The 25,272-nt window shown below is 45.0% G+C and overlaps 15 non-coding genes across 15 annotated transcripts; all 15 read left to right on the forward strand.

Moving 5' to 3' along the window:
• Positions 1–1,111: 1,111 nt before the first annotated feature.
• Positions 1,112–1,302, forward strand: LOC141158282 (U2 spliceosomal RNA). Its single transcript, XR_012248314.1, has one exon. It is a non-coding gene; the product is annotated as a U2 spliceosomal RNA (small nuclear RNA).
• Positions 1,303–2,415: 1,113 nt separating this feature from the next.
• On the forward strand, positions 2,416–2,606 carry LOC141159724 (U2 spliceosomal RNA). The gene has a single exon (XR_012249724.1). It is a non-coding gene; the product is annotated as a U2 spliceosomal RNA (small nuclear RNA).
• Positions 2,607–3,725: 1,119 nt separating this feature from the next.
• On the forward strand, positions 3,726–3,916 carry LOC141158283 (U2 spliceosomal RNA). Its single transcript, XR_012248315.1, has one exon. It is a non-coding gene; the product is annotated as a U2 spliceosomal RNA (small nuclear RNA).
• A 1,117-nt stretch (positions 3,917–5,033) lies between these two features.
• On the forward strand, positions 5,034–5,224 carry LOC141159978 (U2 spliceosomal RNA). The gene has a single exon (XR_012249970.1). It is a non-coding gene; the product is annotated as a U2 spliceosomal RNA (small nuclear RNA).
• A 1,119-nt stretch (positions 5,225–6,343) lies between these two features.
• Positions 6,344–6,534, forward strand: LOC141158284 (U2 spliceosomal RNA). Its single transcript, XR_012248316.1, has one exon. It is a non-coding gene; the product is annotated as a U2 spliceosomal RNA (small nuclear RNA).
• A 1,122-nt stretch (positions 6,535–7,656) lies between these two features.
• Positions 7,657–7,847, forward strand: LOC141159625 (U2 spliceosomal RNA). The gene has a single exon (XR_012249628.1). It is a non-coding gene; the product is annotated as a U2 spliceosomal RNA (small nuclear RNA).
• A 1,118-nt stretch (positions 7,848–8,965) lies between these two features.
• Positions 8,966–9,156, forward strand: LOC141159588 (U2 spliceosomal RNA). The gene has a single exon (XR_012249592.1). It is a non-coding gene; the product is annotated as a U2 spliceosomal RNA (small nuclear RNA).
• A 1,119-nt stretch (positions 9,157–10,275) lies between these two features.
• Positions 10,276–10,466, forward strand: LOC141158285 (U2 spliceosomal RNA). Its single transcript, XR_012248317.1, has one exon. It is a non-coding gene; the product is annotated as a U2 spliceosomal RNA (small nuclear RNA).
• A 1,117-nt stretch (positions 10,467–11,583) lies between these two features.
• LOC141158286 (U2 spliceosomal RNA) lies at positions 11,584–11,774 on the forward strand. Its single transcript, XR_012248318.1, has one exon. It is a non-coding gene; the product is annotated as a U2 spliceosomal RNA (small nuclear RNA).
• A 1,114-nt stretch (positions 11,775–12,888) lies between these two features.
• On the forward strand, positions 12,889–13,079 carry LOC141159814 (U2 spliceosomal RNA). Its single transcript, XR_012249810.1, has one exon. It is a non-coding gene; the product is annotated as a U2 spliceosomal RNA (small nuclear RNA).
• Positions 13,080–14,196: 1,117 nt separating this feature from the next.
• Positions 14,197–14,387, forward strand: LOC141158287 (U2 spliceosomal RNA). The gene has a single exon (XR_012248319.1). It is a non-coding gene; the product is annotated as a U2 spliceosomal RNA (small nuclear RNA).
• Positions 14,388–15,503: 1,116 nt separating this feature from the next.
• On the forward strand, positions 15,504–15,694 carry LOC141158289 (U2 spliceosomal RNA). Its single transcript, XR_012248321.1, has one exon. It is a non-coding gene; the product is annotated as a U2 spliceosomal RNA (small nuclear RNA).
• Positions 15,695–21,866: 6,172 nt separating this feature from the next.
• Positions 21,867–22,056, forward strand: LOC141160184 (U2 spliceosomal RNA). The gene has a single exon (XR_012250144.1). It is a non-coding gene; the product is annotated as a U2 spliceosomal RNA (small nuclear RNA).
• A 1,119-nt stretch (positions 22,057–23,175) lies between these two features.
• Positions 23,176–23,366, forward strand: LOC141158290 (U2 spliceosomal RNA). The gene has a single exon (XR_012248322.1). It is a non-coding gene; the product is annotated as a U2 spliceosomal RNA (small nuclear RNA).
• Positions 23,367–24,484: 1,118 nt separating this feature from the next.
• Positions 24,485–24,675, forward strand: LOC141158291 (U2 spliceosomal RNA). Its single transcript, XR_012248323.1, has one exon. It is a non-coding gene; the product is annotated as a U2 spliceosomal RNA (small nuclear RNA).
• Positions 24,676–25,272: the final 597 nt, after the last annotated feature.

Consider the following 25,272-nt stretch of genomic DNA (forward strand, 5'->3'; position numbering starts at 1 on the left):
TGCAGTTTCTAAAATCAGAAAGAATTGAATTCAATGCTTTTTGTTCATTTGGCTTGTTTGTCGGATTTTGGGATGGACTCTTTGGCTTTGCTTTTCTTCTCCTCATTGGATTTTTCATGTTAAAAGTTGCAGAAGCCAGATGACAAGCTCATTTTGGTTCAACTTCAGCAACTGTGCATTGCATTGCCATGTAATGTAATGCAATGCTATCTATCTAGCTCTCCCTCTATACTTCCTTTTGGATAAACAGACATATTAGGCAAGCATTTTGGAGCTTTCACCTAAATAACTACAGGTGGTGAGATAAGCTGCACAATATAATTGACCTTTCAGTATATTGTTGCACACACACCATCTATTTAGCAAATGCCCTTGTTATCAACAGCAGCCTTTTAAACTCACCTGAGCTAACAGGTATGTGAGCTGGTTACTCTGCTGCGCTTAAAATTTCTTTTTTGGTTTGCTACAATGCCTTTTCTGAAACGTTGTCTCCCTCTGCTGGAACACTGACTTCTTTCATTTAATGCCTGCAGACTATAAAAGAGAAACCAACCCAGAAAGTTTGGTTGATTAGTCTGTGGCATTCTTTTAAACTGTTGCTTATGGCGGTCTCTGTGAGCTTCTCAGTGACATTCAGCCATCCAGGTATCCCGCCTGCAGTAGACGGAATGTGGCAATGGAACGCTGGCTGCGCGTGTCATAATAGGCTCTGAGCCTTTATATACCTGCGCACAGCAGCAGCCACCTTCAGTCTGCTGCTGGACAGCCAGCAGCAGCAGCAGCAGGAGAGGTAATTAATCAGCAACCCTCCTGCTAAGGGTAGACAGCTGCTCGTTCCACCCCCCCCCCCCGCCTTAATTGGTTCTCCTCCCTTCCAACGGTGTTGAGGCGGGTGGGAACAGCCGGGGGTTGAGGGTACTGTGCTAAAAGAGGTGGAGTTATGCAGATCTAAAACGCGTGGATTGCAGCAGCAGCAAGCCGAAAAGTGCAGGCATGTGAGGGATCTAGAGGTTGACAGCATGTCTTCTTAACGGGAGTCCAGGTGGCCATCTCCACAAATGGACTTTTCAGAATCCTTGGGTGGCACCGTAGTCGGAAACCAATTCTGGTTATCGCTTCTCGGCCTTTTGGCTAAGATCAAGTGTAGTATCTGTTCTTATCAGTTTAATATCTGATACGTCCCCTATCTGGGGACCATATATTAAATGGATTTTTAGAACAGGGAGATGGAAAAAGAGCTTGCTCTGTCCACTCCACGCATTGACCTGGTATTGCAGTATCTCCAGGACCGGTGCACCCCTTCTTTAATGCAGTTTCTAAAATCAGAAAGAATTGAATTCAATGCTTTTTGTTCATTTGGCTTGTTTGTCGGATTTTGGGATGGACTCTTTGGCTTTGCTTTTCTTCTCCTCATTGGATTTTTCATGCTAAAAGTTGCAGAAGCCAGATGACAAGCTCATTTTGGTTCAACTTCAGCAACTGTGCATTGCATTGCCATGTAATGTAATGCAATGCTATCTATCTAGCTCTCCCTCTATACTTCCTTTTGGATAAACAGACATATTAGGCAAGCATTTTGGAGCTTTCACCTAAATAACTACAGGTGGTGAGATAAGCTGCACAATATAATTGACCTTTCAGTATATTGTTGCACACACACCATCTATTTAGCAAATGCCCTTGTTATCAACAGCAGCCTTTTAAACTCACCTGAGCTAACAGGTATGTGAGCTGGTTACTCTGCTGCGCTTAAAATTTCTTTTTTGGTTTGCTACAATGCCTTTTCTGAAACGTTGTCTCCCTCTGCTGGAACACTGACTTCTTTCATTTAATGCCTGCAGACTATAAAAGAGAAACCAACCCAAAAAGTTTGGTTGATTAGTCTGTGGCATTCTTTTAAACTGTTGCTTATGGCGGTCTCTGTGAGCTTCTCAGTGACATTCAGCCATCCAGGTATCCCGCCTGCAGTAGACGGAATGTGGCAATGGAACGCTGGCTGCGCGTGTCATAATAGGCTCTGAGCCTTTATATACCTGCGCACAGCAGCAGCCACCTTCAGTCTGCTGCTGGACAGCCAGCAGCAGCAGCAGGAGAGGTAATTAATCAGCAACCCTCCTGCTAAGGGTAGACAGCTGCTCGTTCCACCCCCCCCCCCGCCTTAATTGGTTCTCCTCCCTTCCAACGGTGTTGAGGCGGGTGGGAACAGCCGGGGGTTGAGGGTACTGTGCTAAAAGAGGTGGAGTTATGCAGATCTAAAACGCGTGGATTGCAGCAGCAGCAAGCCGAAAAGTGCAGGCATGTGAGGGATCTAGAGGTTGACAGCATGTCTTCTTAACGGGAGTCCAGGTGGCCATCTCCACAAATGGACTTTTCAGAATCCTTGGGTGGCACCGTAGTCGGAAACCAATTCTGGTTATCGCTTCTCGGCCTTTTGGCTAAGATCAAGTGTAGTATCTGTTCTTATCAGTTTAATATCTGATACGTCCCCTATCTGGGGACCATATAGTAAATGGATTTTTAGAACAGGGAGATGGAAAAAGAGCTTGCTCTGTCCACTCCACGCATTGACCTGGTATTGCAGTATCTCCAGGACCGGTGCACCCCTTCTTTAATGCAGTTTCTAAAATCAGAAAGAATTGAATTCAATGCTTTTTGTTCATTTGGCTTGTTTGTCGGATTTTGGGATGGACTCTTTGGCTTTGCTTTTCTTCTCCTCATTGGATTTTTCATGTTAAAAGTTGCAGAAGCCAGATGACAAGCTCATTTTGGTTCAACTTCAGCAACTGTGCATTGCATTGCCATGTAATGTAATGCAATGCTATCTATCTAGCTCTCCCTCTATACTTCCTTTTGGATAAACAGACATATTAGGCAAGCATTTTGGAGCTTTCACCTAAATAACTACAGGTGGTGAGATAAGCTGCACAATATAATTGACCTTTCAGTATATTGTTGCACACACACCATCTATTTAGCAAATGCCCTTGTTATCAACAGCAGCCTTTTAAACTCACCTGAGCTAACAGGTATGTGAGCTGGTTACTCTGCTGCGCTTAAAATTTCTTTTTTGGTTTGCTACAATGCCTTTTCTGAAACGTTGTCTCCCTCTGCTGGAACACTGACTTCTTTCATTTAATGCCTGCAGACTATAAAAGAGAAACCAACCCAAAAAGTTTGGTTGATTAGTCTGTGGCATTCTTTTAAACTGTTGCTTATGGCGGTCTCTGTGAGCTTCTCAGTGACATTCAGCCATCCAGGTATCCCGCCTGCAGTAGACGGAATGTGGCAATGGAACGCTGGCTGCGCGTGTCATAATAGGCTCTGAGCCTTTATATACCTGCGCACAGCAGCAGCCACCTTCAGTCTGCTGCTGGACAGCCAGCAGCAGCAGCAGCAGCAGGAGAGGTAATTAATCAGTAACCCTCCTGCTAAGGGTAGACAGCTGCTCGTTCCACCCCCCCCCCCGCCTTAATTGGTTCTCCTCCCTTCCAACGGTGTTGAGGCGGGTGGGAACAGCCGGGGGTTGAGGGTACTGTGCTAAAAGAGGTGGAGTTATGCAGATCTAAAACGCGTGGATTGCAGCAGCAGCAAGCCGAAAAGTGCAGGCATGTGAGGGATCTAGAGGTTGACAGCATGTCTTCTTAACGGGAGTCCAGGTGGCCATCTCCACAAATGGACTTTTCAGAATCCTTGGGTGGCACCGTAGTCGGAAACCAATTCTGGTTATCGCTTCTCGGCCTTTTGGCTAAGATCAAGTGTAGTATCTGTTCTTATCAGTTTAATATCTGATACGTCCCCTATCTGGGGACCATATATTAAATGGATTTTTAGAACAGGGAGATGGAAAAAGAGCTTGCTCTGTCCACTCCACGCATTGACCTGGTATTGCAGTATCTCCAGGACCGGTGCACCCCTTCTTTAATGCAGTTTCTAAAATCAGAAAGAATTGAATTCAATGCTTTTTGTTCATTTGGCTTGTTTGTCGGATTTTGGGATGGACTCTTTGGCTTTGCTTTTCTTCTCCTCATTGGATTTTTCATGTTAAAAGTTGCAGAAGCCAGATGACAAGCTCATTTTGGTTCAACTTCAGCAACTGTGCATTGCATTGCCATGTAATGTAATGCAATGCTATCTATCTAGCTCTCCCTCTATACTTCCTTTTGGATAAACAGACATATTAGGCAAGCATTTTGGAGCTTTCACCTAAATAACTACAGGTGGTGAGATAAGCTGCACAATATAATTGACCTTTCAGTATATTGTTGCACACACACCATCTATTTAGCAAATGCCCTTGTTATCAACAGCAGCCTTTTAAACTCACCTGAGCTAACAGGTATGTGAGCTGGTTACTCTGCTGCGCTTAAAATTTCTTTTTTGGTTTGCTACAATGCCTTTTCTGAAACGTTGTCTCCCTCTGCTGGAACACTGACTTCTTTCATTTAATGCCTGCAGACTATAAAAGAGAAACCAACCCAAAAAGTTTGGTTGATTAGTCTGTGGCATTCTTTTAAACTGTTGCTTATGGCGGTCTCTGTGAGCTTCTCAGTGACATTCAGCCATCCAGGTATCCCGCCTGCAGTAGACGGAATGTGGCAATGGAACGCTGGCTGCGCGTGTCATAATAGGCTCTGAGCCTTTATATACCTGCGCACAGCAGCAGCCACCTTCAGTCTGCTGCTGGACAGCCAGCAGCAGCAGCAGCAGCAGGAGAGGTAATTAATCAGCAACCCTCCTGCTAAGGGTAGACAGCTGCTCGTTCCACCCCCCCCCGCCTTAATTGGTTCTCCTCCCTTCCAACGGTGTTGAGGCGGGTGGGAACAGCCGGGGGTTGAGGGTACTGTGCTAAAAGAGGTGGAGTTATGCAGAACTAAAACGCGTGGATTGCAGCAGCAGCAAGCCGAAAAGTGCAGGCATGTGAGGGATCTAGAGGTTGACAGCATGTCTCCTTAACGGGAGTCCAGGTGGCCATCTCCACAAATGGACTTTTCAGAATCCTTGGGTGGCACCGTAGTCGGAAACCAATTCTGGTTATCGCTTCTCGGCCTTTTGGCTAAGATCAAGTGTAGTACCTGTTCTTATCAGTTTAATATCTGATACGTCCCCTATCTGGGGACCATATATTAAATGGATTTTTAGAACAGGGAGATGGAAAAAGAGCTTGTTCTGTCCACTCCACGCATTGACCTGGTATTGCAGTATCTCCAGGACCGGTGCACCCCTTCTTTAATGCAGTTTCTAAAATCAGAAAGAATTGAATTCAATGCTTTTTGTTCATTTGGCTTGTTTGTCGGATTTTGGGATGGACTCTTTGGCTTTGCTTTTCTTCTCCTCATTGGATTTTTCATGTTAAAAGTTGCAGAAGCCAGATGACAAGCTCATTTTGGTTCAACTTCAGCAACTGTGCATTGCATTGCCATGTAATGTAATGCAATGCTATCTATCTAGCTCTCCCTCTATACTTCCTTTTGGATAAACAGACATATTAGGCAAGCATTTTGGAGCTTTCACCTAAATAACTACAGGTGGTGAGATAAGCTGCACAATATAATTGACCTTTCAGTATATTGTTGCACACACACCATCTATTTAGCAAATGCCCTTGTTATCAACAGCAGCCTTTTAAACTCACCTGAGCTAACAGGTATGTGAGCTGGTTACTCTGCTGCGCTTAAAATTTCTTTTTTGGTTTGCTACAATGCCTTTTCTGAAACGTTGTCTCCCTCTGCTGGAACACTGACTTCTTTATTTAATGCCTGCAGACTATAAAAGAGAAACCAACCCAAAAAGTTTGGTTGATTAGTCTGTGGCATTCTTTTAAACTGTTGCTTATGGCGGTCTCTGTGAGCTTCTCAGTGACATTCAGCCATCCAGGTATCCTGCCTGCAGTAGACGGAATGTGGCAATGGAACGCTGGCTGCGCGTGTCATAATAGGCTCTGAGCCTTTATATACCTGCGCACAGCAGCAGCCACCTTCAGTCTGCTGCTGGACAGCCAGCAGCAGCAGCAGCAGCAGGAGAGGTAATTAATCAGCAACCCTCCTGCTAAGGGTAGACAGCTGCTCGTTCCACCCCCCCCCCCCGCCTTAATTGGTTCTCCTCCCTTCCAACGGTGTTGAGGCGGGTGGGAACAGCCGGGGGTTGAGGGTACTGTGCTAAAAGAGGTGGAGTTATGCAGATCTAAAACGCGTGGATTGCAGCAGCAGCAAGCCGAAAAGTGCAGGCATGTGAGGGATCTAGAGTTTGACAGCATGTCTTCTTAACGGGAGTCCAGGTGGCCATCTCCACATATGGACTTTTCAGAATCCTTGGGTGGCACCGTAGTCGGAAACCAATTCTGGTTATCGCTTCTCGGCCTTTTGGCTAAGATCAAGTGTAGTATCTGTTCTTATCAGTTTAATATCTGATACGTCCCCTATCTGGGGACCATATATTAAATGGATTTTTAGAACAGGGAGATGGAAAAAGAGCTTGCTCTGTCCACTCCACGCATTGACCTGGTATTGCAGTATCTCCAGGACCGGTGCACCCCTTCTTTAATGCAGTTTCTAAAATCAGAAAGAATTGAATTCAATGCTTTTTGTTCATTTGGCTTGTTTGTCGGATTTTGGGATGGACTCTTTGGCTTTGCTTTTCTTCTCCTCATTGGATTTTTCATGTTAAAAGTTGCAGAAGCCAGATGACAAGCTCATTTTGGTTCAACTTCAGCAACTGTGCATTGCATTGCCATGTAATGTAATGCAATGCTATCTATCTAGCTCTCCCTCTATACTTCCTTTTGGATAAACAGACATATTAGGCAAGCATTTTGGAGCTTTCACCTAAATAACTACAGGTGGTGAGATAAGCTGCACAATATAATTGACCTTTCAGTATATTGTTGCACACACACCATCTATTTAGCAAATGCCCTTGTTATCAACAGCAGCCTTTTAAACTCACCTGAGCTAACAGGTATGTGAGCTGGTTACTCTGCTGCGCTTAAAATTTCTTTTTTGGTTTGCTACAATGCCTTTTCTGAAACGTTGTCTCCCTCTGCTGGAACACTGACTTCTTTCATTTAATGCCTGCAGACTATAAAAGAGAAACCAACCCAAAAAGTTTGGTTGATTAGTCTGTGGCATTCTTTTAAACTGTTGCTTATGGCGGTCTCTGTGAGCTTCTCAGTGACATTCAGCCATCCAGGTATCCCGCCTGCAGTAGACGGAATGTGGCAATGGAACGCTGGCTGCGCGTGTCATAATAGGCTCTGAGCCTTTATATACCTGCGCACAGCAGCAGCCACCTTCAGTTTGCTGCTGGACAGCCAGCAGCAGCAGCAGCAGCAGGAGAGGTAATTAATCAGCAACCCTCCTGCTAAGGGTAGACAGCTGCTCGTTCCACCCCCCCCCCCCCCGCCTTAATTGGTTCTCCTCCCTTCCAACGGTGTTGAGGCGGGTGGGAACAGCCGGGGGTTGAGGGTACTGTGCTAAAAGAGGTGGAGTTATGCAGATCTAAAACGCGTGGATTGCAGCAGCAGCAAGCCGAAAAGTGCAGGCATGTGAGGGATCTAGAGGTTGACAGCATGTCTTCTTAACGGGAGTCCAGGTGGCCATCTCCACAAATGGACTTTTCAGAATCCTTGGGTGGCACCATAGTCGGAAACCAATTCTGGTTATCGCTTCTCGGCCTTTTGGCTAAGATCAAGTGTAGTATCTGTTCTTATCAGTTTAATATCTGATACGTCCCCTATCTGGGGACCATATATTAAATGGATTTTTAGAACAGGGAGATGGAAAAAGAGCTTGCTCTGTCCACTCCACGCATTGACCTGGTATTGCAGTATCTCCAGGACCGGTGTACCCCTTCTTTAATGCAGTTTCTAAAATCAGAAAGAATTGAATTCAATGCTTTTTGTTCATTTGGCTTGTTTGTCGGATTTTGGGATGGACTCTTTGGCTTTGCTTTTCTTCTCCTCATTGGATTTTTCATGTTAAAAGTTGCAGAAGCCAGATGACAAGCTCATTTTGGTTCAACTTCAGCAACTGTGCATTGCATTGCCATGTAATGTAATGCAATGCTATCTATCTAGCTCTCCCTCTATACTTCCTTTTGGATAAACAGACATATTAGGCAAGCATTTTGGAGCTTTCACCTAAATAACTACAGGTGGTGAGATAAGCTGCACAATATAATTGACCTTTCAGTATATTGTTGCACACACACCATCTATTTAGCAAATGCCCTTGTTATCAACAGCAGCCTTTTAAACTCACCTGAGCTAACAGGTATGTGAGCTGGTTACTCTGCTGCGCTTAAAATTTCTTTTTTGGTTTGCTACAATGCCTTTTCTGAAACGTTGTCTCCCTCTGCTGGAACACTGACTTCTTTCATTTAATGCCTGCAGACTATAAAAGAGAAACCAACCCAAAAAGTTTGGTTGATTAGTCTGTGGCATTCTTTTAAACTGTTAATTATGGCGGTCTCTGTGAGCTTCTCAGTGACATTCAGCCATCCAGGTATCCCGCCTGCAGTAGACGGAATGTGGCAATGGAACGCTGGCTGCGCGTGTCATAATAGGCTCTGAGCCTTTATATACCTGCGCACAGCAGCAGCCACCTTCAGTCTGCTGCTGGACAGCCAGCAGCAGCAGCAGCAGCAGAAGAGGTAATTAATCAGCAACCCTCCTGCTAAGGGTAGACAGCTGCTCGTTCCACCCCCCCCCCGCCTTAATTGGTTCTCCTCCCTTCCAACGGTGTTGAGGCGGGTGGGAACAGCCGGGGGTTGAGGGTACTGTGCTAAAAGAGGTGGAGTTATGCAGATCTAAAACGCGTGGATTGCAGCAGCAGCAAGCCGAAAAGTGCAGGCATGTGAGGGATCTAGAGGTTGACAGCATGTCTTCTTAACGGGAGTCCAGGTGGCCATCTCCACAAATGGACTTTTCAGAATCCTTGGGTGGCACCGTAGTCGGAAACCAATTCTGGTTATCGCTTCTCGGCCTTTTGGCTAAGATCAAGTGTAGTATCTGTTCTTATCAGCTTAATATCTGATACGTCCCCTATCTGGGGACCATATATTAAATGGATTTTTAGAACAGGGAGATGGAAAAAGAGCTTGCTCTGTCCACTCCACGCATTGACCTGGTATTGCAGTATCTCCAGGACCGGTGCACCCCTTCTATAATGCAGTTTCTAAAATCAGAAAGAATTGAATTCAATGCTTTTTGTTCATTTGGCTTGTTTGTCGGATTTTGGGATGGACTCTTTGGCTTTGCTTTTCTTCTCCTCATTGGATTTTTCATGTTAAAAGTTGCAGAAGCCAGATGACAAGCTCATTTTGGTTCAACTTCAGCAACTGTGCATTGCATTGCCATGTAATGTAATGCAATGCTATCTATCTAGCTCTCCCTCTATACTTCCTTTTGGATAAACAGACATATTAGGCAAGCATTTTGGAGCTTTCACCTAAATAACTACAGGTGGTGAGATAAGCTGCACAATATAATTGACCTTTCAGTATATTGTTGCACACACACCATCTATTTAGCAAATGCCCTTGTTATCAACAGCAGCCTTTTAAACTCACCTGAGCTAACAGGTATGTGAGCTGGTTACTCTGCTGCGCTTAAAATTTCTTTTTTGGTTTGCTACAATGCCTTTTCTGAAACGTTGTCTCCCTCTACTGGAACACTGACTTCTTTCATTTAATGCCTGCAGACTATAAAAGAGAAACCAACCCAAAAAGTTTGGTTGATTAGTCTGTGGCATTCTTTTAAACTGTTGCTTATGGCGGTCTCTGTGAGCTTCTCAGTGACATTCAGCCATCCAGGTATCCCGCCTGCAGTAGACGGAATGTGGCAATGGAACGCTGGCTGCGCGTGTCATAATAGGCTCTGAGCCTTTATATACCTGCGCACAGCAGCAGCCACCTTCAGTCTGCTGCTGGACAGCCAGCAGCAGCAGCAGCAGCAGGAGAGGTAATTATTCAGCAACCCTCCTGCTAAGGGTAGACAGCTGCTCGTTCCACCCCCCCCCCCGCCTTAATTGGTTCTCCTCCCTTCCAACGGTGTTGAGGCGGGTGGGAACAGCCGGGGGTTGAGGGTACTGTGCTAAAAGAGGTGGAGTTATGCAGATCTAAAACGCGTGGATTGCAGCAGCAGCAAGCCGAAAAGTGCAGGCATGTGAGGGATCTAGAGGTTGACAGCATGTCTTCTTAACGGGAGTCCAGGTGGCCATCTCCACAAATGGACTTTTCAGAATCCTTGGGTGGCACCGTAGTCGGAAACCAATTCTGGTTATCGCTTCTCGGCCTTTTGGCTAAGATCAAGTGTAGTATCTGTTCTTATCAGTTTAATATCTGATACGTCCCCTATCTGGGGACCATATATTAAATGGATTTTTAGAACAGGGAGATGGAAAAAGAGCTTGCTCTGTCCACTCCACGCATTGACCTGGTATTGCAGTATCTCCAGGACCGGTGCACCCCTTCTTTAATGCAGTTTCTAAAATCAGAAAGAATTGAATTCAATGCTTTTTGTTCATTTGGCTTGTTTGTCGGATTTTGGGATGGACTCTTTGGCTTTGCTTTTCGTCTCCTCATTGGATTTTTCATGTTAAAAGTTGCAGAAGCCAGATGACAAGCTCATTTTGGTTCAACTTCAGCAACTGTGCATTGCATTGCCATGTAATGTAATGCAATGCTATCTATCTAGCTCTCCCTCTATACTTCCTTTTGGATAAACAGACATATTAGGCAAGCATTTTGGAGCTTTCACCTAAATAACTACAGGTGGTGAGATAAGCTGCACAATATAATTGACCTTTCAGTATATTGTTGCACACACACCATCTATTTAGCAAATGCCCTTGTTATCAACAGCAGCCTTTTAAACTCACCTGAGCTAACAGGTATGTGAGCTGGTTACTCTGCTGCGCTTAAAATTTCTTTTTTGGTTTGCTACAATGCCTTTTCTGAAACGTTGTCTCCCTCTGCTGGAACACTGACTTCTTTCATTTAATGCCTGCAGACTATAAAAGAGAAACCAACCCAAAAAGTTTGGTTGATTAGTCTGTGGCATTCTTTTAAACTGTTGCTTATGGCGGTCTCTGTGAGCTTCTCAGTGACATTCAGCCATCCAGGTATCCCGCCTGCAGTAGACGGAATGTGGCAATGGAACGCTGGCTGCGCGTGTCATAATAGGCTCTGAGCCTTTATATACCTGCGCACAGCAGCAGCCACCTCCAGTCTGCTGCTGGACAGCCAGCAGCAGCAGCAGCAGGAGAAGTAATTAATCAGCAACCCTCCTGCTAAGGGTAGACAGCTGCTCGTTCCACCCCCCCCCCCCGCCTTAATTGGTTCTCCTCCCTTCCAACGGTGTTGAGGCGGGTGGGAACAGCCGGGGGTTGAGGGTACTGTGCTAAAAGAGGTGGAGTTATGCAGATCTAAAACGCGTGGATTGCAGCAGCAGCAAGCCGAAAAGTGCAGGCATGTGAGGGATCTAGAGGTTGACAGCATGTCTTCTTAACGGGAGTCCAGGTGGCCATCTCCACAAATGGACTTTTCAGAATCCTTGGGTGGCACCGTAGTCGGAAACCAATTCTTGTTATCGCTTCTCGGCCTTTTGGCTAAGATCAAGTGTAGTATCTGTTCTTATCAGTTTAATATCTGATACGTCCCCTATCTGGGGACCATATATTAAATGGATTTTTAGAACAGGGAGATGGAAAAAGAGCTTGCTCTGTCCACTCCACGCATTGACCTGGTATTGCAGTATCTCCAGGACCGGTGCACCCCTTCTTTAATGCAGTTTCTAAAATCAGAAAGAATTGAATTCAATGCTTTTTGTTCATTTGGCTTGTTTGTTGGATTTTGGGATGAACTCTTTGGCTTTGCTTTTCTTCTCCTCATTGGATTTTTCATGTTAAAAGTTGCAGAAGCCAGATGACAAGCTCATTTTGGTTCAACTTCAGCAACTGTGCATTGCATTGCCATGTAATGTAATGCAATGCTATCTATCTAGCTCTCCCTCTATACTTCCTTTTGGATAAACAGACATATTAGGCAAGCATTTTGGAGCTTTCACCTAAATAACTACAGGTGGTGAGATAAGCTGCACAATATAATTGACCTTTCAGTATATTGTTGCACACACACCATCTATTTAGCAAATGCCCTTGTTATCAACAGCAGCCTTTTAAACTCACCTGAGCTAACAGGTATGTGAGCTGGTTACTCTGCTGCGCTTAAAATTTCTTTTTTGGTTTGCTACAATGCCTTTTCTGAAACGTTGTCTCCCTCTGCTGGAACACTGACTTCTTTCATTTAATGCCTGCAGACTATAAAAGAGAAACCAACCCAAAAAGTTTGGTTGATTAGTCTGTGGCATTCTTTTAAACTGTTGCTTATGGCGGTCTCTGTGAGCTTCTCAGTGACATTCAGCCATCCAGGTATCCTGCCTGCAGTAGACGGAATGTGGCAATGGAACGCTGGCTGCGCGTGTCATAATAGGCTCTGAGCCTTTATATACCTGCGCACAGCAGCAGCCACCTTCAGTCTGCTGCTGGACAGCCAGCAGCAGCAGGAGAGGTAATTAATCAGCAACCCTCCTGCTAAGGGTAGACAGCTGCTCGTTCCACCCCCCCCCACCCCCGCCTTAATTGGTTCTCCTCCCTTCCAACGGTGTTGAGGCGGGTGGGAACAGCCGGGGGTTGAGGGTACTGTGCTAAAAGAGGTGGAGTTATGCAGATCTAAAACGCGTGGATTGCAGCAGCAGCAAGCCGAAAAGTGCAGGCATGTGAGGGATCTAGAGGTTGACAGCATGTCTTCTTAACGGGAGTCCAGGTGGCCATCTCCACAAATGGACTTTTCAGAATCCTTGGGTGGCACCGTAGTCGGAAACCAATTCTGGTTATCGCTTCTCGGCCTTTTGGCTAAGATCAAGTGTAGTATCTGTTCTTATCAGTTTAATATCTGATACGTCCCCTATCTGGGGACCATATATTAAATGGATTTTTAGAACAGGGAGATGGAAAAAGAGCTTGCACTGTCCACTCCACGCATTGACCTGGTATTGCAGTATCTCCAGGACCGGTGCACCCCTTCTTTAATGCAGTTTCTAAAATCAGAAAGAATTGAATTCAATGCTTTTTGTTCATTTGGCTTGTTTGTCGGATTTTGGGATGGACTCTTTGGCTTTGCTTTTCTTCTCCTCATTGGATTTTTCATGTTAAAAGTTGTAGAAGCCAGATGACAAGCTCATTTTGGTTCAACTTCAGAAACTGTGCATTGCATTGCCATGTAATGTAATGCAATGCTATCTATCTAGCTCTCCCTCTATACTTCCTTTTGGATAAACAGACATATTAGGCAAGCATTTTGGAGCTTTCACCTAAATAACTACAGGTGGTGAGATAAGCTGCACAATATAATTGAACTTTCAGTATATTGTTGCACACACACCATCTATTTAGCAAATGCCCTTGTTATCAACAGCAGCCTTTTAAACTCACCTGAGCTAACAGGTATGTGAGCTGGTTACTCTGCTGCACTTAAAATTTCTTTTTTGGTTTGCTACAATGCCTTTTCTGAAACGTTGTCTCCCTCTGCTGGAACACTGACTTCTTTCATTTAATGCCTGCAGACTATAAAAGAGAAACCAACCCAAAAAGTTTGGTTGATTAGTCTGTGGCATTCTTTTAAACTGTTGCTTATGGCGGTCTCTGTGAGCTTCTCAGTGACATTCAGCCATCCAGGTATCCCGCCTGCAGTAGACGGAATGTGGCAATGGAACGCTGGCTGCGCGTGTCATAATAGGCTCTGAGCCTTTATATACCTGCGCACAGCAGCAGCCACCTTCAGTCTGCTGCTGGACAGCCAGCAGAAGCAGCAGCAGCAGGAGAGGTAATTAATCAGCAACCCTCCTGCTAAGGGTAGACAGCTGCTCGTTCCACCCCCCCCCGCCTTAATTGGTTCTCCTCCCTTCCAACGGTGTTGAGGCGGGTGGGAACAGCCGGGGGTTGAGGGTACTGTGCTAAAAGAGGTGGAGTTATGCAGATCTAAAACGCGTGGATTGCAGCAGCAGCAAGCCGAAAAGTGCAGGCATGTGAGGGATCTAGAGGTTGACAGCATGTCTTCTTAACGGGAGTCCAGGTGGCCATCTCCACAAATGGACTTTTCAGAATCCTTGGGTGGCACCGTAGTCGGAAACCAATTCTGGTTATCGCTTCTCGGCCTTTTGGCTAAGATCAAGTGTAGTATCTGTTCTTATCAGTTTAATATCTGATACGTCCCCTATCTGGGGACCATATATTAAATGGATTTTTAGAACAGGGAGATGGAAAAAGAGCTTGCTCTGTCCACTCCACGCATTGACCTGGTATTGCAGTATCTCCAGGACCGGTGCACCCCTTCTTTAATGCAGTTTCTAAAATCAGAAAGAATTGAATTCAATGCTTTTTGTTCATTTGGCTTGTTTGTCGGATTTTGGGATGGACTCTTTGGCTTTGCTTTTCTTCTCCTCATTGGATTTTTCATGTTAAAAGTTGCAGAAGCCAGATGACAAGCTCATTTTGGTTCAACTTCAGCAACTGTGCATTGCATTGCCATGTAATGTAATGCAATGCTATCTATCTAGCTCTCCCTCTATACTTCCTTTTGGATAAACAGACATATTAGGCAAGCATTTTGGAGCTTTCACCTAAATAACTACAGGTGGTGAGATAAGCTGCACAATATAATTGACCTTTCAGTATATTGTTGCACACACACCATCTATTTAGCAAATGCCCTTGTTATCAACAGCAGCCTTTTAAACTCACCTGAGCTAACAGGTATGTGAGCTGGTTACTCTGCTGCGCTTAAAATTTCTTTTTTGGTTTGCTACAATGCCTTTTCTGAAACGTTGTCTCCCTCTGCTGGAACACTGACTTCTTTCATTTAATGCCTGCAGACTATAAAAGAGAAACCAACCCAAAAAGTTTGGTTGATTAGTCTGTGGCATTCTTTTAAACTGTTGCTTATGGCGGTCTCTGTGAGCTTCTCAGTGACATTCAGCCATCCAGGTATCCCGCCTGCAGTAGATGGAATGTGGCAATGGAACGCTGGCTGCGCGTGTCATAATAGGCTCTGAGCCTATATATACCTGCGCACAGCAGCAGCCACCTTCAGTCTGCTGCTGGACAGCCAGCAGCAGCAGCAGCAGCAGGAGAGGTAATTAATCAGCAACCCTCCTGCTAAGGGTAGACAGCTGCTCGTTCCACCCCCCCCGCCTTAATTGGTTCTCCTCCCTTCCAACGGTGTTGAGGCGGGTGGGAACAGCCGGGGGTTGAGGGTACTGTGCTAAAAGAGGTGGAGTTATGCAGATCTAAAACGCGTGGATTGCAGCAGCAGCAAGCCGAAAAGTGCAGGCATGTGAGGGATCTAGAGGTTGACAGCATGTCTTCTTAACGGGAGTCCAGGTGGCCATCTCCACAAATGGACTTTTCAGAATCCTTGGGTGGCACCGTAGTCGGAAACCAATTCTGGTTATCGCTTCTCGGCCTTTTGGCTAAGATCAAGTGTAGTATCTGTTCTTATCAGTTTAATATCTGATACGTCCCCTATCTGGGGACCATATATTAAATGGATTTTTAGAACAGGGAGATGGAAAAAGAGCTTGCTCTGTCCACTCCACGCATTGACCTGGTATTGCAGTATCTCCAGGACCGGTGCACCCCTTCTTTAATGCAGTTTCTAAAATCAGAAAGAATTGAATTCAATGCTTTTTGTTCATTTGGCTTGTTTGTCGGATTTTGGGATGGACTCTTTGGCTTTGCTTTTCTTCTCCTCATTGGATTTTTCATGTTAAAAGTTGCAGAAGCCAGATGACAAGCTCATTTTGGTTCAACTTCAGCAACTGTGCATTGCATTGCCATGTAATGTAATGCAATGCTATCTATCTAGCTCTCCCTCTATACTTCCTTTTGGATAAACAGACATATTAGGCAAGCATTTTGGAGCTTTCACCTAAATAACTACAGGTGGTGAGATAAGCTGCACAATATAATTGACCTTTCAGTATATTGTTGCACACACACCATCTATTTAGCAAATGCCCTTGTTATCAACAGCAGCCTTTTAAACTCACCTGAGCTAACAGGTATGTGAGCTGGTTACTCTGCTGCGCTTAAAATTTCTTTTTTGGTTTGCTACAATGCCTTTTCTGAAACGTTGTCTCCCTCTGCTGGAACACTGACTTCTTTCATTTAATGCCTGCAGACTATAAAAGAGAAACCAACCCAAAAAGTTTGGTTGATTAGTCTGTGGCATTCTTTTAAACTGTTGCTTATGGCGGTCTCTGTGAGCTTCTCAGTGACATTCAGCCATCCAGGTATCCCGCCTGCAGTAGACGGAATGTGGCAATGGAACGCTGGCTGCGCGTGTCATAATAGGCTCTGAGCCTTTATATACCTGCGCACAGCAGCAGCCACCTTCAGTCTGCTGCTGGACAGCCAGCAGCAGCAGCAGGAGAGGTAATTAATCAGCAACCCTCCTGCTAAGGGTAGACAGCTGCTCGTTCCACCCCCCCCCCGCCTTAATTGGTTCTCCTCCCTTCCAACGGTGTTGAGGCGGGTGGGAACAGCCGGGGGTTGAGGGTACTGTGCTAAAAGAGGTGGAGTTATGCAGATCTAAAACGCGTGGATTGCAGCAGCAGCAAGCCGAAAAGTGCAGGCATGTGAGGGATCTAGAGGTTGACAGCATGTCTTCTTAACGGGAGTCCAGGTGGCCATCTCCACAAATGGACTTTTCAGAATCCTTGGGTGGCACCGTAGTCGGAAACCAATTCTGGTTATCGCTTCTCGGCCTTTTGGCACGATCTATCAGGTTTACCTGTGTGGTCTTGCCTGTGAGGTGCTCTTGGTACCCTTTCTCTCGGCCTGGGGGGATCGTTCCTCTTCGGAGGGACTTAACCCCCCTGCTGCTATTGGGAGGAAGGATTAGTCCGGGAGCAACGGGAAGGGATCCCATGAAGGCTTGCGCCTTTCAGAGAGAAGAGTCGGTACGTTCCTGAGTGAAGGATGCCGGCAACGCTCACATATTCATCGGGTGATGCCCGGATGCGGAACACCGTGAGGATTGAAGTTGGAGCAGGATCGAGGACGGAGAAGAACTTGGACTACATCTGCCATAGGATTCTGCTTGGAGTTCTGGAGTTTCGGCGGGAAGACATAGTCTGTTTCCAGGACAATGAGTACAAGGGGACTTACACCATCACCTTCAAGAGCCAGGGATGCTGTCACCAACTCGTACAAAAGGTAAATGAGAAAAACTACTTAGATGAATTGGATGGACTAACCTTTTGTCTATTGTATGCCTATGACGAGATCCCTATCGTGGTGCATTTCCCGAACCCCTTTGTGGAAGCTGCAGACATCTCGACCTACCTTATCCGTTATTGTGATGATCTGAGATACCTGGGCACTGTGAAGAACGCGGTAGGCTTCTGGTGCGGCAAGAGGAGGTACATGGCCCGTCTAAAGAGGGACCCAAGCGGAGTGGGAGGAATGCTACACCCTCCCTCAACATTTGTGATCGGTAAGAGCAGAGGCTACTTATTTTACCCTGGAATGCCGGTATGTTGCAGGAACTGTGGACAAATGGGTCATACCCAAACGTCCTGCACGGGCAGGAAAGTAGACCGCTGCAATAATTGCAGCTGTTACGGACATTTAATGAAGGACTGTCCCGCTGGGAGGAAATGCAATCTTTGTGGTGAGGCGGGGCACATGTTCCGAGGATGCCCCAACAGGACCAGGACCAGGACCTATGCAGAAGCTGCATCTTCTGCAGCTGAGCCGATGCGCCCGCCGGTCTTCACTGGCGGGCCGGCGTCGGAGGGCGGTTCGAAGGGCGAGAAGGCTGGGATGGAGCAGGGAGCCGGAGGCCCCTCTGGGGCGGCCCCTGCATCGAAGTCCCTTAACGATGGGCGGACCTCGCATGGACCGGAGCGGAGGGGTCCTCCTTCTGGGAGGGTATCCTCCGTGTCGATGGTTCCCGATACCGATCCTGTTGGCCTGGAGGGTGGTGCCCCTGTGCGGTTGGCTACAGGGGACCACGCAGCGATGGCCTCAGGATCTTCCAGGGCGATTAGCCAGCCAGATGAGGGGGCTTTGCTTCTAGGTGGCGAACATCAGGGAATCGGTGTTGGTGATCTTATCCTGATGGACCAGTCTCTCCCCCTGGAGGAGGTGGAGGAAGAGGAGGACTGCACCAGTGACCTAGTGGAGTCTGCCCCGAAAAAGAGACGGAATGTCGAAGCCCCAGCGTCTCCTGGAATGTGGCTGGGAACCGTGACCTACGAGGGGGCAACCGCCGGCTCACAGAATATCGAGTCGTTTGGGTCCTCTAGCCCGGATGTCCTGGAGCAATTTGACATACAGGGCTTTGAGTCAGGTGTCCTCATGGAAGATCCACCACCCTGACCTATGAATGCCGACATTAAGGCTTGTCTCATTGAATGTGAGGTCATTAAAGAGCCCAGTTCGTAGGGCTGCTCTATTCAAGTATTTAGAAACCGCTGACTTTGACATTTGTTTATTACAGGAATGCGGGATACAACATGCACTAAATTATAATGACATCAAGACAGATTGGAGACTGGGGCCCTCCATCTGGTCTGGCTCCAATGACAACAAGTCAGCGGGGGTGGGCTTCCTCTGTCGTGGGAGAAATATTACTGTAAATGCTGTCACAGAAATAGTACCAGGCAGAGTGGTTTTAGTGCATTTTAAATTTAATGGTTTTACCCTACGTGTAATGAATATTTATGCTCCCCCTGATAAGCAAGAGAGAATTAATTTATTTGGGATATTGCCATTGTACTGTACTGGGTCATCTCCCCTGATCGTAGGGGGTGATTTTAATTGTCTTTGTGCTAGTGAACAACGAGCGGGGGGTGACCCTTTACGCAAATTGGATAAGTCATGTCATCTATTGAAAGATTTTATAACTGATTTTAAATTATGCGATGCGTGGAGGTCACTCCTGCCGACGGACCCTGGTTATACGTGGTCCGGAAGAGGGGTGTCCTCCAGGATCGATTTTATTTTCCTATCAGATGATTTTAACCCTGTAAAATGTGTTTTAACATCAAATATATTTTCTGACCATAAGGGCTTGGAGGTGCACCTAGAATACCGGGATGAACAGAGGGTCAACAGGGGCCTCTGGCGTCTAAGTACTTACCTGCTGGAGGACCCTCTGATTCGACAAGACTTTGGTAAAGCCTTTCAAGCCTGGCGGCGACAAAAACCTTCTGATGCCCCTATGGTAACCTGGTGGGAAAATTTGAAAAAAAAAGTCAGAATGTTTTTTATAAAAGCAGGGAGACGTAAAGCTAGAGAGAAAAAAAGATGTTTTAGTGATCTTAATACCAAACTACAAACACTTTTTAAATTCAAAGAGCTAGGGGTGGAGGTGGGAGATGATATTGCTAGCCTAAAAACTGAAATCCAGAACTGCATAGACACAAAGGGGAAAGAGATTATTTTTAACTCTAGAGTGCAGCACTTGGAGGAGGGGGAGAAGTGCTCTCGCTTCTTCTTCAAAAAAGTCATGGATAAAAGAGAAGTGATCACAAATCTAGAGGGTGAAACATCTATGCAGGGAATGTTGAATGCTACTTTTAACTTTTATAAGCATCTTTTTAGTAAAAAGTGTATAGATGAGTCCTTTTTATCTGATGCTCTTAATGATCTCGATTTTAAGTTAAATTTTACAGACCAGGAGTTTTTAGAACGCGATATTGTTTTAGAGGAATTATTTTATGTTTTTAAAAGTTTCTCTAAGGGTAAAGCACCTGGGTGTGACGGACTACCTGTAGAGTTTTATCTTACTTTTTGGGACATTTTAAAAGAGGACCTTTTTATGCTTTTTAAAGAAGTTTTTATTTGTGAACAGTTGCCATTTTCGTGGAGGAGAGGAGTGGTGTCTTTGATATATAAAAAAGGTGACCGCAGTACTCTAGCGAATTGGAGACCCATAACTCTCCTAAACGTTGATTACAAGGTACTTGCTAAGGTGGTTGCAAACCGGCTCAGGAATGTCATTGCCAAACTAATCCAGCCTGAGCAGGTTTGTAGTGTACCAGGCAGAAGTATTTCAGAGGTTTTAAACGTATTAAGGGATGTAATTTGGTATTCCAGAGACCGGGGTCAAAATGTAGCTCTTTTAGCCCTAGATTTTGAAAAAGCTTTCGATAGAGTCTCTCAAAGATTTCTTTTTAGAGTTTTAAAAAGGATGGGTATCCCTAATATGCTTTTAAATTGTATTAAGATTTTATATAAAAATTGTTTTAGTCAAATTTCTCTTAATGGCTTTTTAACAGATGGAGTTCCCCTTGAGTCCGGAGTGAAGCAGGGATGCCCCTTGTCGCCCATCCTGTTCATCTGCGCCATGGAGCCCCTGCTGAGCGCAATAAGGAAAGACAAAGTGATTAGAGGGGTTCCTGTTCCTGGCGGAGGTGGCAGTGATGTGAGAGTCTTTGGCTACATGGATGACGTGACGGTTGTGTGCGTGGACCCTGCTTCCCTCCGGAGGGCGGTGTTGCGCATTGGATTTTTTTTCCCAGGCATCCGGGTTTAAACTTAATTTAAATAAATCTGAATGTCTGACTTTGGGATCCTGGGACACCGCCCAACTCCCGCAGCTCACTATAAAACGAGACAATGTAAAAATTCTTGGAGTTGTTTTTAACGAGGAGAATGTGGGAACTCAAAGCTGGGAGAATGTCATAGAAAAAATGTCAAAGAAAATATCATTTTGGGGTTTGAGGTCCCTAACAATGGAGGGGAAAATTTTAATTATAAAATCAGTGTTGTTACCCCTCATACTGTATATAGCTATGGTGTACCCCCCCTCTGATGTTTTAATTAAAAAATGACTAGGATGATCTTTATGTTTTTATGGAACTCCAAAATGGAAAAATTAAGGCGAGAAATAATGAGGAAGAATAAAATGAACGGCGGAAGGGATGTCCCCGACTTACATATTTATTTGTATTTAAATTATTTCTGCTTTTGTTTCAAACATTTTAATGGTAATAGTGCGCTAAGTTATTTTTTAAAATATACTTGTGGGATGATTTTTAAAAGATGGTTTAAGTTGTCGTTGAATTCCCCTGTTTTACTATGTCCCCCCAAACACCAAGCAATCTTAGAAAAGACTGTTCGATTTTATAGCCTTGGTGATTTTAATATGGACATTTTTAAAGACCGCAAGAAGCTTTTATCTTTTCTGAGGAGGAATGAAGATGTGACCCCCATAGTAAATTTCTCAGAAGAGAGATCGAAGCAAGTTTGGAAGAATGTCTTCGGGAAATTCTTAGCAAATGGACATAAGGACATCGCATGGATGGTGGTCCACCAGTGCCTCCCCACCAGAGAGTTTCAACACAGGAGAGGCCTGGTGGCCAGAGCAAAATGCCCCAGAGACTCATGTGTTAATGACGAAACCACCTTGCACCTTATGTGGAATTGCCCATTTGCACAGGAACTTTGGCACAAAGTTGGGATTCTTTTAAAATGGACTTGCGGTTTAAGAGATTTTAACCATGAATATGTTTTATATGGCCTTTTTAAATGTCCGACCCCTCAACAGTATTGTATATGTTGGTGTATGATTAACTGTTTGAAAGACGCCCTTTGGAAGGCACGCAATATTTTACTTTTTAAACGTGATGCTATTTCTGTGAAGGATTGTCTTAAAATTGCTTTTAGTCAGATGTATATTTATTACTTGAGGGATGTCAAATGTATTGGGAGGAGGGATGCTAATCGTATATGGGGTTTTTATGGGTGGAATTCTGTGTTTTATTAATGTATTGTTTGTGTTGCTGTTTTTGATTGTAAACCATCTTTTACGCACATAATAAAATATGTTGAAACCTGATCTGTTCTTATCAGTTTAATATCTGATACGTCCCCTATCTGGGGACCATATATTAAATGGATTTTTAGAACAGGGAGATGGAAAAAGAGCTTGCTCTGTCCACTCCACGCATTGACCTGGTATTGCAGTATCTCCAGGACCGGTGCACCCCTTCTTTAATGCAGTTTCTAAAATCAGAAAGAATTGAATTCAATGCTTTTTGTTCATTTGGCTTGTTTGTCGGATTTTGGGATGGACTCTTTGGCTTTGCTTTTCTTCTCCTCATTGGATTTTTCATGTTAAAAGTTGCAGAAGCCAGATGACAAGCTCATTTTGGTTCAACTTCAGCAACTGTGCATTGCATTGCCATGTAATGTAATGCAATGCTATCTATCTAGCTCTCCCTCTATACTTCCTTTTGGATAAACAGACATATTAGGCAAGCATTTTGGAGCTTTCACCTAAATAACTACAGGTGGTGAGATAAGCTGCACAATATAATTGACCTTTCAGTATATTGTTGCACACACACCATCTATTTAGCAAATGCCCTTGTTATCAACAGCAGCCTTTTAAACTCACCTGAGCTAACAGGTATGTGAGCTGGTTACTCTGCTGTGCTTAAAATTTCTTTTTTGGTTTGCTACAATGCCTTTTCTGAAACGTTGTCTCCCTCTGCTGGAACACTGACTTCTTTCATTTAATGCCTGCAGACTATAAAAGAGAAACCAACCCAAAAAGTTTGGTTGATTAGTCTGTGGCATTCTTTTAAACTGTTGCTTATGGCGGTCTCTGTGAGCTTCTCAGTGACATTCAGCCATCCAGGTATCCCGCCTGCAGTAGACGGAATATGGCAATGGAACGCTGGCTGCGCGTGTCATAATAGGCTCTGAGCCTTTATATACCTGCGCACAGCAGCAGCCACCTTCAGTCTGCTGCTGGACAGCCAGCAGCAGCAGCAGCAGCAGGAGAGGTAATTAATCAGCAACCCTCCTGCTAAGGGTAGACAGCTGCTCGTTCCACCCCCCCCCCCGCCTTAATTGGTTCTCCTCCCTTCCAACGGTGTTGAGGCGGGTGGGAACAGCCGGGGGTTGAGGGTACTGTGCTAAAAGAGGTGGAGTTATGCAGATCTAAAACGCGTGGATTGCAGCAGCAGCAAGCCGAAAAGTGCAGGCATGTGAGGGATCTAGAGGTTGACAGCATGTCTTCTTAACGGGAGTCCAGGTGGCCATCTCCACAAATGGACTTTTCAGAATCCTTAGGTGGCACCGTAGTCGGAAACCAATTCTGGTTATCGCTTCTCGGCCTTTTGGCTAAGATCAAGTGTAGTATCTGTTCTTATCAGTTTAATATCTGATACGTCCCCTATCTGGGGACCATATATTAAATGGATTTTTAGAACAGGGAGATGGAAAAAGAGCTTGCTCTGTCCACTCCACGCATTGACCTGGTATTGCAGTATCTCCAGGACCGGTGCACCCCTTCTTTAATGCAGTTTCTAAAATCAGAAAGAATTGAATTCAATGCTTTTTGTTCATTTGGCTTGTTTGTCGGATTTTGGGATGGACTCTTTGGCTTTGCTTTTCTTCTCCTCATTGGATTTTTGATGTTAAAAGTTGCAGAAGCCAGATGACAAGCTCATTTTGGTTCAACTTCAGCAACTGTGCATTGCATTGCCATGTAATGTAATGCAATGCTATCTATCTAGCTCTCCCTCTATACTTCCTTTTGGATAAACAGACATATTAGGCAAGCATTTTGGAGCTTTCACCTAAATAACTACAGGTGGTGAGATAAGCTGCACAATATAATTGACCTTTCAGTATATTGTTGCACACACACCATCTATTTAGCAAATGCCCTTGTTATCAACAGCAGCCTTTTAAACTCACCTGAGCTAACAGGTATGTGAGCTGGTTACTCTGCTGCGCTTAAAATTTCTTTTTTGGTTTGCTACAATGCCTTTTCTGAAACGTTGTCTCCCTCTGCTGGAACACTGACTTCTTTCATTTAATGCCTGCAGACTATAAAAGAGAAACCAACCCAAAAAGTTTGGTTGATTAGTCTGTGGCATTCTTTTAAACTGTTGCTTATGGCGGTCTCTGTGAGCTTCTCAGTGACATTCAGCCATCCAGGTATCCCGCCTGCAGTAGACGGAATGTGGCAATGGAACGCTGGCTGCGCGTGTCATAATAGGCTCTGAGCCTTTATATACCTGCGCACAGCAGCAGCCACCTTCAGTCTGCTGCTGGACAGCCAGCAGCAGCAGCAGCAGCAGGAGAGGTAATTAATCAGCAACCCTCCTGCTAAGGGTAGACAGCTGCTCGTTCCACCCCCCCCCCGCCTTAATTGGTTCTCCTCCCTTCCAACGGTGTTGAGGCGGGTGGGAACAGCCGGGGGTTGAGGGTACTGTGCTAAAAGAGGTGGAGTTATGCAGATCTAAAACGCGTGGATTGCAGCAGCAGCAAGCCGAAAAGTGCAGGCATGTGAGGGATCTAGAGGTTGACAGCATGTCTTCTTAACGGGAGTCCAGGTGGCCATCTCCACAAATGGACTTTTCAGAATCCTTGGGTGGCACCGTAGTCGGAAACCAATTCTGGTTATCGCTTCTCGGCCTTTTGGCTAAGATCAAGTGTAGTATCTGTTCTTATCAGTTTAATATCTGATACGTCCCCTATCTGGGGACCATATATTAAATGGATTTTTAGAACAGGGAGATGGAAAAAGAGCTTGCTCTGTCCACTCCACGCATTGACCTGGTATTGCAGTATCTCCAGGACCGGTGCACCCCTTCTTTAATGCAGTTTCTAAAATCAGAAAGAATTGAATTCAATGCTTTTTGTTCATTTGGCTTGTTTGTCGGATTTTGGGATGGACTCTTTGGCTTTGCTTTTCTTCTCCTCATTGGATTTTTCATGTTAAAAGTTGCAGAAGCCAGATGACAAGCTCATTTTGGTTCAACTTCAGCAACTGTGCATTGCATTGCCATGTAATGTAATGCAATGCTATCTATCTAGCTCTCCCTCTATACTTCCTTTTGGATAAACAGACATATTAGGCAAGCATTTTGGAGCTTTCACCTAAATAACTACAGGTGGTGAGATAAGCTGCACAATATAATTGACCTTTCAGTATATTGTTGCACACACACCATCTATTTAGCAAATGCCCTTGTTATCAACAGCAGCCTTTTAAACTCACCTGAGCTAACAGGTATGTGAGCTGGTTACTCTGCTGCGCTTAAAATTTCTTTTTTGGTTTGCTACAATGCCTTTTCTGAAACGTTGTCTCCCTCTGCTGGAACACTGACTTCTTTCATTTAATGCCTGCAGACTATAAAAGAGAAACCAACCCAAAAAGTTTGGTTGATTAGTCTGTGGCATTCTTTTA

Source organism: Phyllobates terribilis, unplaced genomic scaffold (genome assembly GCF_046119375.1).
Source record: "Phyllobates terribilis strain yellow unplaced genomic scaffold, ASM4611937v1 Scaffold_8__6_contigs__length_399053987, whole genome shotgun sequence".
Lineage (NCBI taxonomy): Eukaryota > Metazoa > Chordata > Amphibia > Anura > Dendrobatidae > Phyllobates > Phyllobates terribilis.